Source organism: Suricata suricatta, chromosome 1 (assembly GCF_006229205.1).
Source record: "Suricata suricatta isolate VVHF042 chromosome 1, meerkat_22Aug2017_6uvM2_HiC, whole genome shotgun sequence".
In the NCBI taxonomy this organism is placed as follows: Eukaryota; Metazoa; Chordata; class Mammalia; order Carnivora; family Herpestidae; genus Suricata; species Suricata suricatta.
The window spans coordinates 25,408,896-25,422,938 of NC_043700.1; the positions used below are offsets into that span (position 1 = coordinate 25,408,896).

At 44.6% G+C, this 14,043-nt stretch overlaps 1 long non-coding RNA gene across 1 annotated transcript; it reads right to left on the reverse strand.

Moving 5' to 3' along the window:
* Positions 1–11,334: 11,334 nt before the first annotated feature.
* On the reverse strand, positions 11,335–13,499 carry LOC115288390. The gene is made up of 3 exons (XR_003906992.1): positions 13,370–13,499; positions 13,042–13,124; positions 11,335–11,657 (listed from the first exon to the last, which is right to left on the reverse strand). It is a non-coding gene; the product is annotated as an uncharacterized LOC115288390 (long non-coding RNA).
* Positions 13,500–14,043: the final 544 nt, after the last annotated feature.

Consider the following 14,043-nt stretch of genomic DNA (forward strand, 5'->3'; position numbering starts at 1 on the left):
GTTGGATGCTTAACCTACTGAGCCACCCAGGCACCCCTAAAGTACACTGATTTTAAATGTACAGTGTGGTAAGTTTTGACAACTGTGTACCTCTGTGTAACCATCACCCCAGATAGGACAAGATATAGAATTTTCTCTCATCTGTCTTTTTCAGTCAATCCCCCCTGCCTTAGGCAACCACTGTCCTGATTTCTCTCACAATAGATTAGTTTTGCCTGTTCTAGAACTTTATATAAATAGAATTGTACAGAATGAACTCTTTCGTGCCTGCCTTCTTTTGCTCATCATAATGTGTTTGGGATTCTTCCATGATGTCACAAACACCAGTAGCCCATTCCTTTTTATTTCTGAGTAATATTCCATTGGATGATTATACCACAATTTCTCTGTTCACCTGACAAGGGACCTTTGGGTGACATATTTACCCAAGATAAATGAAAACATATGTCTATAAAAAGAACTGTATAAATATATTCATGGCAGCTTTTCTCATAATGGCCCCAAACTGGAAACAACCCAAATGGGCATTCTATTTTTATATGAGCATCTTCTCCCTCAGACAATGAGGACAGGATGCTTACCTAATTCATCTGTGCACCCTGACGGCATTTTGAACAGAGCAGCTGAATCAGTAAGTCTTTGCTGATTGGATGAAAGGCAAAGGAGGATGTGGAGTTCTTCAAGCTCAGTTCAAGAGGTGAGGTGTAAGGACCAGCCCTGGTTGGCTCACCAGGAGTAAGGCAGAATGTTAGCCAGAAAAATGTGGGTGTTAGTTCAGAGCATCAGTGCTAAGCCCAGGGCCCAGCACAGGGTAAGCATTGAGAAAATCCACACTGAATGAATGAAAAGGAGTAAACAGGCTGTCAGAGGTTGAAATCACTCGATCTTCTTGCTCTTAGATCATTCCACCTTTCACATCATCCTTGCTTCCTGGAAAGATACAGCGTTCAGGGTAGAGTCAAAGGAACAGTGTCAAACAGGGGAAACCGGTCTAGCGTTTGGAGATAAGGATGAGGAGGTTAAGAGTTTCTAGAGTAAAGTTGGAGTTAGAATCAGATTGGTTTTTGCTTTTGTCCCCAGGCCCCCTTCCTTATCTCTCTTATTCATGTGCACTGGTAGACTCAAGCACAGGACTCCTCCCTTTGGGATCAAGAAATTCACCTGGAGATCCCGGGACACCCCCCAGGTGTCGGAAGCATTGCCTCTCTCACTTCCTGTTGCTGCTTCCGGCTGAGGCTTTCAGATCTTCATAAAGGCATCGAGCAGAGCCAGATGATGGTTAGCTGTTCATTTACCCCAGACAGGGACACTGACCATTCAGCACTTCAGGAAACCAGACACTTGGCCCTGCATTGGAAGTTGGTTTTACAGGGGGGTAGGAAATGTGTTTTAGTGCACATTTACAATGTAGGGATAAATATATTTCCTTGAATGACAAGCGTTAAGCAATCCAATGCTTTAGGCCACAACTAAAGGTTTCAAGAGAAGTGTGGCGAAGGTTTTCTGGGCACATTGTCCCCGTTGTGACTCTTTTATCATAAAAGGATTAGTATTGGGGCACCTGGGTGGCTCCATCTAAGCATCCGACTTCCGCTCAGGTCATGATCTCATGGCTCATGAGCAAGCTCTGCATTGGGCTCTGTGCTGACAGCTCAGAGCCCGGAGTCTGTTTTGGATTCTGTGTCTATGTCCCTCTCTACCCCTCCCCTGCTCATGCTCTCCCTCTCTCAAATATAAACATTAAAAAAATTTTTTTTAAAGGACTAGTATAGAAGGATCTAGAGATTGTTATGTATGATGCCCCAACCTTAACACTTGGTCTAGAACCTTTGGCCTAGAACCCAGAGGCACCATAGTTTCTAGTAAGCAGATTGGGGGCTGGGGTTGGCGAGGACAGTGGGATCCCCTGTTCCTTCATTCTTCAGGTTCTTACAGCTGGCTATTCATAGGACCTCCGGTCAGCCCGTTGCCTCACGCATGGTGAGAATGCTGGATTAGACCATCTCTACAACCACCTTCCAGCTCCGAAACTGATTTTTCCTGTATGGCCACCTCTGAGCGGGGTCTGTTGGCCTTGACGCTGTAAACGCATCCAGGGGGAATGCTCACAGCACTCTCTTGCAATAAACACATATGTTTGAAAAACCAAGATGAATGTTTTAAAGACCACGGCCACTGAGGTGACCTTCCTGCTCACAATGTTTTCTTTTTTTGAATCCCGTTCGGAAATGCTTTCAGTCAACTGTCAGTACGGATGGAAACAAATCTGGAAGATTTTCTGTTTTATATCCTTGTTGATAATACTCACAAACAAGGCCCCTACTGCCTTCACAGGATGGTGGATGGATAGGAAATTCTCATCCTTTCGGGTCTAAAAATAACTATTTGTTGATCATCTGGACAATCTGATTGCTTGGAACAGCAGCAGCCTGGAGTCTTACGACATGAAAGAGAAGAGTGCATTTCCCTGGCCGGGCCCAGGGACACCAGAGTTAAAATAAATCTGACCTTTTGAAAAGGCACACTGAGAAACTTGTGTCCGTGGTTTCCACTCCCCTCCCGCTTACGGGCCTGGTACTGAATTTTACATGAGATATTCTAAGTACATCCTTCTGGCCGAACATCGTTTATTTCCTGTTAGGACTTAAAGTGGATTATATATGCAGCTTGACCTTTAAAGAACTTAGGACTCAAGTAGGATTTTTAAGGATTCACTTAATGGAAGATCCTGAAGATTAAAGGTGGTTCAGTCAATAAAGAGAATTTTTTTTCCTACTTTGTTGACTGACAGAACTATTGGTCTCAAATGGCTCTGTTTGCTCACGTTGGCCTTCACGGTTTCTTTAAGAGGCAAAAGGCCCGTGGGCTTTGGAAGAGATGGACTTGGCCCCACATTCTGGCCTTGCCCCTCACTGTTTGTGGGATGACTTCAGACCACATCTCAGCCAGTCTGATCGTTTAGCAGGTGGCTAGGACCACCTGGCAGAGAATGGGGGGGGAGGGGGAGGAGAGGTCTCTGGAGACCAGAGACAAGTGAGTTGATGTCCCTTTCCCCATAGCTGTGTTCCAAGCAATGGTGAAAGCCAGTCTTAGGCTCAATTTTGCCAAGTGGACAAATGTTTATTAGCATGCAGGTACAGTTGTATGGCCCATTCACACAACTCATTTTATAGTGCTCTGACAAGGACCTTGCACAGAAGGTTTGCTCAGAGGGTCATGACATACCTTCTGGTAGGTCCACAGGGAACCGGAGGAACTCAGGAGCACCTGAGATGCCCTTTGGCATTAAATTGTTGGATTTGCCCACATTTTAAGTCTCGTTTATGCAATGGCACCAGAGGCTGTACAATATTTCTAATCAATGACCTATTTGAGAATACATCACCTGTTCAGATCACCAGTAGAAATACTTCTAGCATCCTTTTTGCTAATTAATTCTTTTTGTAATTTTTATTTTTTTTTTAGCATTTATTTATTTTTGAGAGACAGATCATGAGCAGGGAAGCAGGTAGAGAGAGAGGGACACACAGAATCTGAAGCAGGCTCCAGGCTCTGAGCTGCCAGCACAGAGCTCAACCCGGAGCTTGAGCCCACAAACTGTGAGATCACGACCTGAGCCGAAGTTGGACGCTTAACTGACTGAGCCACCCAGGCGCCCCTAATTAATAAACTCCTTAGTGTACAGTGACATACTATAATTTAAATGCTAAGTAGCTGCCCCGGAAGGTATTGATTCTTGGTAAGGGCACTTGGTCTGTTAACCACTCCTGATTTGTCCTTGAACTCTCACTCACTAGGTGCTCCCGTGGTATATAGATCAGAGGGATCTTGTCCAAGTATCACACTGTTTCTACCGAAGTGTTTGTAAATTACTCTACAGGCAATGTATCAGAGATTGAGGGCAAATTGCTACACCTCTCCAAATTTTAGCTTCCTCACCTATAAAATGTGGATAATAATACCCTCTAGGGGTTTGTTGTGAGGTTTCAGGGAGATAGTGTATAGGATAAACAAAAGTGTATGTGTATGTGTGTGTGTGTGTGTGTGTGTGTCTGTGTGTCTGTGTGTGTGTTCATTCGCTGGCACACAGAGCTTCTTCTAAACATTAGTTCCCTCACACTTACCTCTGAGGAGCCCAAAGAATGGAAAGGGAGCCACTTGACAGGGTAGGAAAAGGAAGCAGAGATACCAAATACAGGGAGTTATGGGGAGCAGGGGGCATTCCTGAAGTTTTAAGGAACATGAAGGGAGGTCAAAGTCACACTGCCACTCTTCCTTCAGAAACATGCCCTTGTAGGGGTGCTTAGGTGGCTCAGTCGGTTGTGTCTGAGTCTTGATTTCAGCACAGGTCATGATCTCGTGGTTCATGAGTTCGAGTCCACTTCGGGCTCCACACTGACAGTGCTGAGCCTGCTTGGGATTCTTTCTCCCTCTCTCTGACCACCCCCAATTGCTCTCTCTCTCTTTCTCTTTCTCAATAGATAAATAAAGAAAGAACTTAAAAAAAAAAAAAGGAATGTGTCTTTGTAGAAAATAATATAAAAAGAAATTCGCAAAAGAGAAAGACCAAGAAGTTTTCCTTGGAGATGTTTTCCCAAGAGTTTTTCATCAGAGATGCTCAGATGCCAAGTACCTAAGTCCCACAGACAATGCCATTAGCAGTGAAAGACTTTATTTGATGAGAGTACCTTCAGGAAAGAAAGCACTGCCCAGTCTGCCGGTGGCCCCTGGACTGTATAGCGGGCACAGTCCACCCCACCCCCTCCCACAGACAGAATGTCCAGGGACACAAAAATGGTAAAGGGGATGTGGAACAGACCAGCTGGGAAAACTAGAACTCAAACAAGGGGAAAGCAGAAGCTGGAAGGCACAGGTGAGCACAAGACCATGGGCTTTGACACGTCTGAACTGCACCTTCAGAAGGGCCAGTGCCCCTTGCCCACAACAGGCAACTGAGGTTCAAGAGGTGAAGGGTTCTTTTGAAATGAACAAAGGATCCCTGAAAGGTTCAAGCAGGGGGTGCTCAAGTTAACACACTGGAACCTGGAACTTGGGCCACTTACCCAACATCTCTGTTAACCAGCCCCTAAAACAGCCATGGGCCTATAACCCATTCTACAGTGGCTCAGGATAAAAGATCCAAGCATTTCAGAACAGACCAAATAGATCTTGAGTGCTAGAGCCTCCTGGATTAATAAGGATGATTGGAAACACTTGGGATGGATTACCTTTGGTCTACTCAGCAACCTGGCCCTGATTTCATTATGAAATGTCCTTACTCAATAATACCTACAAGCAAAACATCGAACTTCTGCTCATGGATGGACCAGGAGTCTGATCTCTTATGTGTGGGAGTATCGGAACACATTGTGGATTTTGGATTTCAACTCAGCTCTAATACTTGTTAAGCTGTGTAATCTTGGGTGAGGTATTTAACTTCTCTGAGAGGCTCTTCCTCTAAAAGTAGGGGATAACAAAAGTTACATCACAAGATTGTAGCCTGTGGTGGTGCAAATGTTTGGCTTTCATAAACTATTAGTTGAAGTTTGTTAAAGTACATTTTTTTCTTTTATTTGAGAGAAAGAGAGAGAGAGAGAAAGAGAGAACGAGTAGGGAAGAGGTGGAGAGAGAGAGAGAGAGAGAGAGAGAGAGAGAGAGAGACACTCAAGCAGACTCCATGCTCAGCTTAGAGCCCAACTCAAGGCTCGATCCATGACCCTGGGATCATGACCTGAGCCAAAAGCAAGTGTCAGACACCCAACCGACTGAGCCACCCAGGCACCCTAAAGTATATTAAAAATAACAAACTGATCTTTACATTTTGATAAGAAAAAGTCAAGATTGTGTCAGCCAGCGGGATAAGGCCTTTGGTCAGGACAGTCATTTGGGGAGGAAGCCGTGTTTCCTCAGGTGGCGTGTGGGAACCGGAAGTGGACATGGCAGAAGAGGAAATCAGGAGTAGTAACAGCTGGAGCCTCAGGCCCCACACCCTGACTTAAGAAGGGGAAAACCTTTGTGTGGGCAAGTCCCGAGCTCTGCCAAAGACTTTTAACAGCCCAGTTCTCCGGAGCTCTGGCCAGACCTGGGCCCCCTACATCACCCCTTGCCTTGTCTCAGAAAGAGAATCTTTGAGCACCTGGGTGACTCAGTCATTTAAGCGTCCGACTTCAGCTCAAGTCATGATCTCACAGTTCATTGGTTTAAGCCCTGCCTGGGGGGTCTCTGCTGTCAGCACAGAGACCGCTTCAGATCCTCTGTCCCCTTATCTCTCTGCCCCTTCCCCCACTTGCTTGCTTTTTCTCTCTCTCTCTCTCAAATAAATAAATAATAAAAAAAATTTAAAAGAGAATCTCATGTGCTGCAGAGGGTGTGGAGGGTAACTCCATTTCCTTCTTTTCATCCTTCTCTGTGGAATCCTGGATGAGTCTTTAATTCTCTTTTCACACCTTAAGCTGATACAGGTGTGAAAAGACGCACTCACATAGACACATACCGACGTTCTGTCCCCTCTGTCCTTCCCTCTTTCTTGTAAACTTGCGGGATTCCACGTTCAGGGTCTACCCCCGCGTCTTCACTCTTCAGCGGAATGGAGCAACCCCTCCAAACCAATTCAGACACCCCGGTTTCCTTCCAGCTCTGGTCTGTTCCTTCCTTCTTCTCTTTTCTCCGTTCTCCCCTCCTACCCTCATCCTTCACCTGCTCAGAGAGGTTTTTATCTGCCTCTCCGGGTCTGCCTGGGGAAATCACAGGAACTCTAACATGCCATCACCAGGGAGAGTCTTAATTTAAGCTGCCGGGGGTGGAGAGGAAGCAAAGGAAGACGATGATCTCCTAATGTGTCACAAGACATCGTTTTCTCTTGGTCTGGTTTGTTTTACCTCAAATAAGCTTTGTTTTATCCAGGCTTCATGCACTGAAACAGACATTATCTTCAGATTCTCTCTTCGATCACTCTGAACTTGACCCCAGGAAACATCCAAATTCAGATTAGTGTATTTGGTGGGGTGGGGGAGGTTATTTTGTTTTTCCTTTCGTGTTGTGTCTCGGACTCATTTGCTGTTTGTATGATCCTCTGGGGAGTGACCGAAATCACAAATCTTCGAGCCTGTTCCATAAAGCAGCTGGGGACAGTAGCAGAATCCTGCTAGCTTCCTTCCAGGCATCAGGAGGGGCCCTGGCACATGTCATCCGCGAGCTGGCTTGCACAACACGTGTGCTCCAGAGCACAGACGTGGGGTCCCCACCGACTACCCGGACGAGGCCCTAGCTTTCTAATGAACGAAAATTGATGGTGTGTGGATGTGTTTCATTATAAAGCGTTCGGATCATAAAGACATTGTGTATATAAAGAAAAGTCCCACCACCCACCCCTAGTTACCATCGACATGTCAGTGTGATTTCTTCCAGTCTTTTCTATACAAATAGAGTATATAAATAACTTGGGGGGAAACATTAAATCACACACGTATGCGCCTGTGTTTTTAAAACCCAAACACGGAATATATAAATGCCATTTGCAACTTGCTTTTTTAAAAAAATATTTATTTATTTTTAGGAGAGTACAAGCGGGGGGAGGGGCAGAGAGAGGGAGACAGAGGATCTGAAGCCGGCTCTGTGCTGACAGCAGAGAGCCTGATGTGGGGCTCGAGCTCAATGTACAAACTGCAAGACCATGAGCTGAGCTGAAGTTAGATGCTTAGAAGGCTGAGCCACGCAGGTGGCCCCTGAAACTTGCTTTTTAAACTTACCAGACTGTAGGCATCTAACCATGTCAAATGTAACTTTATCTTGTTGTTTTTACAAATGCTTTTAAATGGCTCCATAGTGTCCTGTGGATAGACTACACTTTATTTAACTTATGTCTTATCGATACTTTTCTCTCTCTCTCTCTTTTTGCTATTATAAATAATGCTAAGTTACATAAACTTGCCCATATATATTTATCCAGTTATTTCTCAGAACACATTCCCAGAAGTGGAATTTCTAGGCTTATTCTCAGGGGCATCCCTTCCCCTCAGCCTTTACCACCACCTGTTCTGGCAAATTTCTTCTCTTTTTGAACATTTTGTGTTTGCATACATTTCCCAGCTAGTTGAGGGGTCTGTTACATTGTGAGTAAAACAAAGGAGAAAGAGAGGCAAATACACTGGATAAACTGCGAACATTTCTTTCTTCCATTGTCCATATTTAAACCTCGCCTTCTGGAGGTTTCTGGATGATTCAGTTAGTTAAACGTCTGACTTCAGCTCAGGTCATGATCTCCTGGCTCATGGGTTCGAGCCCCACATCGGACTCTGTGCTGACCGTGTGGAAACTGTGTGGGATTCTCTCTCTGCCTCTCCCTAACTCACACTTTCTCTCTCTCTCTCAAGAATAAGTAAACTTAAAAAAAATAAACACTTGTCTTCTGAAAGCCACTGTACAGGCTACAGCCAGACTGCAGGTTCCTGTCATTGTTAGCCCTTCTCTCTCAACATGCACATGGTTTTCCAGAACCCATGACGTGATTTGCGTGGGGAACACTGGGATCTGAATTTTCTTCTTCAGATTCCAGGAACGAAGAAGCACCATGCGTTCATCAACTATTCTGGTTTCCCATGTGACTGACTCAGGTGAACTATCTGGTCTTGTCCTCCTCACTGTTCCGCCTGCCATTGTTCTGTCTCGCCTCTTCACACCCAGTGTAGGAAGACCTGATCATCTGGGGCTGAACTCCGGTGGACAGCGGAGGGGCGGGAGACACATTTGGGACCAAGGAAAGACCCGCCAGAGAGACCCTGTTTCCTCTCTGTTCCTGCTTCTCCTATCTGCTCACTCTTTCCTTTTCTTTTTAAAATTTATTTATTTATTTATTTACATTTACTTATTTTTGAGAGACAGAGTATGAGCAGGGGAGGGGCAAAGGGGGTGGACACAGAAACTGAAGTCGACTCCAGGCTCTTAGCTGTCAGCACAGGGCCTGATGTGGGGCTTGAACTCATGAACCGCGAGATCATGACCTGAGCTGAAGTCTGCTGCTTAACCGACTGAGCCACGCAGGCGCCCCGGGAGACCCCTGTTTTGTAAATTTTTCATCTGACATGGCCTCCGTTTACTCAAATTCGATCCATTCTGCAGGTCTCTACCGCAGGCATCTATCCCTCTGTAGGAATCCCAGTGACAACAGCTGTCTACACCCAAGCCCACACTGTCAGCTGCTGAGCAGTCAGAGCAGCTGAGGCCGGGCTGGGCGGGGCCACACCTGTGTTTCTGGTGGCGGGAGGGAGAGGCGGAGGTGGCAGGGAGACCGAGGTGTGAAGCTCAACTTTGCTGTTCCAAACCCCAAGAGTCAATGTGGCCTTTACTAATTAAGCCGTGAATAAACACCAAAGTGAGAAAAGGGATTGCTAATTATCAGATGCTAATCCAAGACCCATTTAAAGTCTTTCAGTATCCAGCAGTCCTGGGGCCCAGAGAGAATAACTAGACAGGTAAGCTGTGTTTGGAAATGAAATGGAGTATGTTTGGAGCTTTATTAGTTAAAAGGCTCTGCTGGGCTTGATTGGATTTTGTCTCGTGGTTTCTGCTGCCCACCCACTACCAGTGGCATGAGAATCTGAGGTCTTTTTGTTTTCATACCTCTGCTCCTGGGTGGAATGCAGGGCTGTGGCTCTGCCCAGTTAAGCCTCCGGGAAGCACCGTGTGTGTGTGTGTGTGTGTGTGTGTGTGTGTGTGTGTGTGTCCCCTTCTCTCTCCCCTTCTTCTCAACCTCTAGTAAACTCCAAGGAACCAGTCTGGCACTTTAACCTACCAAAGGCTGCTTTTGTTAACATCAGTTATTGGAAGTTCTAGAAGCTTCTGAGTCTGTTTCATAATGCCTGCGTCTCTTTCCTAATACCATAATTAAGTAGCCTAACACTGAAGGGATCTAAGTCTTCCTTTTTAAGTCTGCATTTTATCCCTGGAAGGCTTTTACTATTTTCCTGCTCTTGACACTCCCCAAGAAAGCTTTGGGGGACCTTTAGAATTGGTTCAACTGCGCAAGGTCTCCCGGTAAGTGACTTACAAGGAAACAGGATTTAACAAACACAAGGAAAGTGTTTTACAAACAATTTGCCAGATGGCTCTTCTCCGCTTGTCATATTCGCTTGCTTTTGTGACTTATGAGTAAATTTCCCTGTACAATTCCCACCGGAGGTACAGAGTTAGCGAGAGTGTGTCAGAGGAATATTTAAATAAATCCTAGGCAAAGGGAGTTTTCAATCATAGAACTTCTTGGTGACTTTAATCACATGGAGGAACCTCGCAGGGCTTTGAAGGAGAGTATTTATGAAATCACTCACAAAGCTTGGATAGCAGGCGAGACCTCTTGCCGTCACAAAACTGAATGGAATCCAATTTGAACACAACTTGTGGTTAAATCTCTCCTTGACTTGGTGTAATTGTACTTTTTTCAGCATTGGGATTAGATGTACCAAAATAGCATGTATGACACTGGCTTTTCTCTGGCTGCCTGGATCACAGCTAGGGAAAGGAAAATGCCAAGCGTTTCTCAGGCAAAATATTGTCTTCATTTTCTATACAGAAAGGTTGGGAATGGTTCTTCGACTCATTCAAGGCAGATAGGTTTTATAAATTTTTTTAATGTTTATTTATTTTTGAGACAGAGGGACAGAAAGAGAGAGAGACAGAATCTGAAGCAGATTCCAGGCTCTGAGCTGTCAGCACAGAGCTCTACATGGGGCTCAAACCCACATATGGTGAGATCATGACCTGAACTGAAGTCAGATGACTTAATGGATTTCCCAGCCTCCCGGATGCCCCTACGCAGATAGGCTACTATTGTCTGATGAAGAAAAATGGAGAGAATATTATTGTGGGGTAATACTCTTCCTCTTGGATTCCTCTTCAAATTGTCTTCTCAGCTAAGTATGGTTCCTCCTATCCTTAATGCCTCCCCCAGCTCTTTTTATATTCTTCTGCTTCCACCTTCTGTTATAATGTTTGTATCTTATTTCCCCTGATAATTTTAAACTTTTGGAGGGTGGGGCTTATAGCCTATTTATCTCCACAGAGCCTGTATAATTCAGCATAGAGGTGGGGATTCAACACACTGAGTCGAATTCAGAATTTACTTATGTAACCAAGTTTGAGGTGAGCCAAGTTCAAATGCAAGGAGAAACAAACAAACAAACAAACAAAAAAACTCATGAGAGAATAATTTATTAATAAAAATACCAATTTATGACAAGGGATTATGTAATGCTGGCTGGCAAATATTTCTGGTTCTTCCCACTTCTGGTCATACTTGCAGATTGTACTTCCCTGTCCCCCCCCCCCACCCCTCAGCCCACCACGGTGGTTAGGAGAAGCCATGTGACTGGTTCTCAACATTAAGTTGTGAATAACAATGAGATGTGTCAATTCTGAGCTAGACGGTGATGAACCATACCGATTGGCCTGAGATTAAGAGGTTTCCCAGGATGTGGATCTTTCAGTGTTAAACCAGGCCAGTCTTTGAAAAACCAGACTAGCTGTCACTTTAGCTAAAACATTTAACTGCTAGTTTCAGATGCTCCACAGTCCCCTTTTCTACCTTGTGGCAGTAACTGACGAAATTTAGGTAGGAGGTATTCCATCTTTCTAGATCCTTGAGTCATATAATGAGCAGAATCCACCTGTAAACCCATGATAGGCATGTAAACCATAACAATAAATAAGATTTTGTTCTTACAAAGCATTTGACTGGGGAGTGTTTGTTATGGCCGCATAGCCTAGCTTGTACTGACTGATACATGGATACAAATAACTATTGAATTCATATAAACTGATGAATAAGTGTTTCTTTTTTTTTTCTTCTAATAGGAACATTTTCTTAAGGAACCAAAGAATACCACACAGTGGCTTAATGAAATCAGAAGCAGAGCAAAACGAGTTGGATAATCCTAATATGTTTTCATTAATCTGTACCAGGTTTAGCAGTCATTTTGTTCTCTAAAGAGGCACATATACTAAGCAGACTTGGTCAGGGACTATCTTTCATTAATAGCATCAGAGAGGAACTGCCCGATTAACACATTCTAATTTTTTTCTGTCAAGACTCAACATTATCTTGTAACTTCAATTTCACAACAGGCTGCTATTCTAAGTTCATAATGTATACAGAGATAGTCCCATAATAGATAGACCATTTTCTAGCGGTATCTAGGACAAACCTTCTAGTCTTATTGGCAAATTTTCTTTCATTCATATGGGGAGGTGATTTTATTCATTAGTTTAGCAAATACTTATTAATGCCATTTCCCGCCGGGCACAAACAAAGCAGACAGGATCCCCAACTTATTAGTTGGGTCAGGGCTCACTATGATAATAGAGACATAGTGAAAGTTCAGCAATTAAACAAGATAGAAGTTATTTTTTCTCTCACATAAGAATCCAAAAGAATATTCTAGTTTGGCGGACAGCTCTCCTCCACACAAACTACCAAGGGCCAAGTTTCCTTCCACTACTCTCTCGTACCATTAGCCAGGGGCTTATAATCACTACACAGGTGAAGCATGAATGGTAGGTGGGTTTTCGGGTAGGAAGGAAAGAATACAGAAGAGTCACCACCACTTTTTCAGGCTCAAGCCTAGAAGTGACACATACCATTTCTATTCACATTCTGTTGACAGAAAACTTAGTCACAGGGTACTCCTGACTGCAAAGGAGTCTGGGTAATGTGGTCGGCTATGTGCCCAGAAATAAGGATGAAATGGATGTTGGTGGACAGCCGGCAGCCTCAATTACCACTTCCTTTTTAAAAAAAATTTTTTTAGTGTATTATTTTTGAGAGAGACAGGCAGAGAGCAAGCTGGGGAGAGAGGGAGACCCAGAATTAGAAGCAGGCTCCAGGCCCTGAGCTGCCAGGACAGAGCCCAATGCGGGGCTTGAACTCACAGACCACAAGATCATGACCTGAGCTGAAATCAGCTGCTCAACTGATGGAGCCACCCAAGAGCCCCTTCAATTACCACCTTCTAATTGGAGATATAAGAATTTATTACTTCTCTGTATACGGACCTCTTTTTGTCACCGTGTCTTCCTGTCGCTGTGTGAGGTATAAAGAGGAAACAGAGGCATCATCTTTACCTTGAGGAATTTACCTGTGAGTAGAAGAAATATCCATATGTACAACAGGCACGCAGCTGTAGTATAAGACAGAATGTTATAAATGACAACAAGGGTGCACGTACAAAATACACAGGGAGTTCGAAGGACAGAGGGTGGCACCATGCTGGGATGTCCCCAAGGGACAGCAGTGCCCCAGGCTCCCCTCTGTGCAGCATCAACCCTTCTCTATTGATACTCATGCTGTACAACATCCTCTGTGGAGTATCAACCAACTCACCTAGATTTTGGCTCTTCCAAAACGAAACAAGCCTTCCTCATCATCCCTTGTGGGACATTTAATGCCTTTACAATGTTTCTCCGGGGGCGCCTGGGTGGCTCAGTCGGTGAAGCCTCCGGCTTCGGCTCAGGTCAGATCTCACGTTGGTGGATTCGAGCCCCGCATCAGGCTCTGTGCTGACAGCTGGCTCAGAGCCTGGAGCTTGCTTCCGGTTCTGTGTCTCCTCTCTCTGCCCCTCCCCCTCTCATGCTCTGTCTCTTTCTGTATCAAAAATAAAGAAAACATTAAAAAATAAATTAAAAATGAATAAATAAATAAATACATACAATGTTTCTCGGTGGGAGGGTGAATATATAACTTAGCATCCCACCAAGGACAGTTTTGACAGTAAAAGGAGATGCCCCTTCTCCTTAAACTAGTGCTACAGCTGTGTGATTTGCCTGACGTACGGGATGTACGGTCACCATACCTGTGATATAAATTACCCTCTCCTGACCGCCAGCGCCCACTCACCCGAGCCCTCCCTTCTCCATCCACCACCTTGCCTTCTCAGCAGCTCTCCTGCAGGTGCCTGACTTCTAGCTTCTAGATTCTTCTTAATTTAGATTAAAAAGCTACTATTCGCTAGACTTAGATGTCCAGGGAGTGGGGTTTTGTGTTCCTCTTCTTTCTTC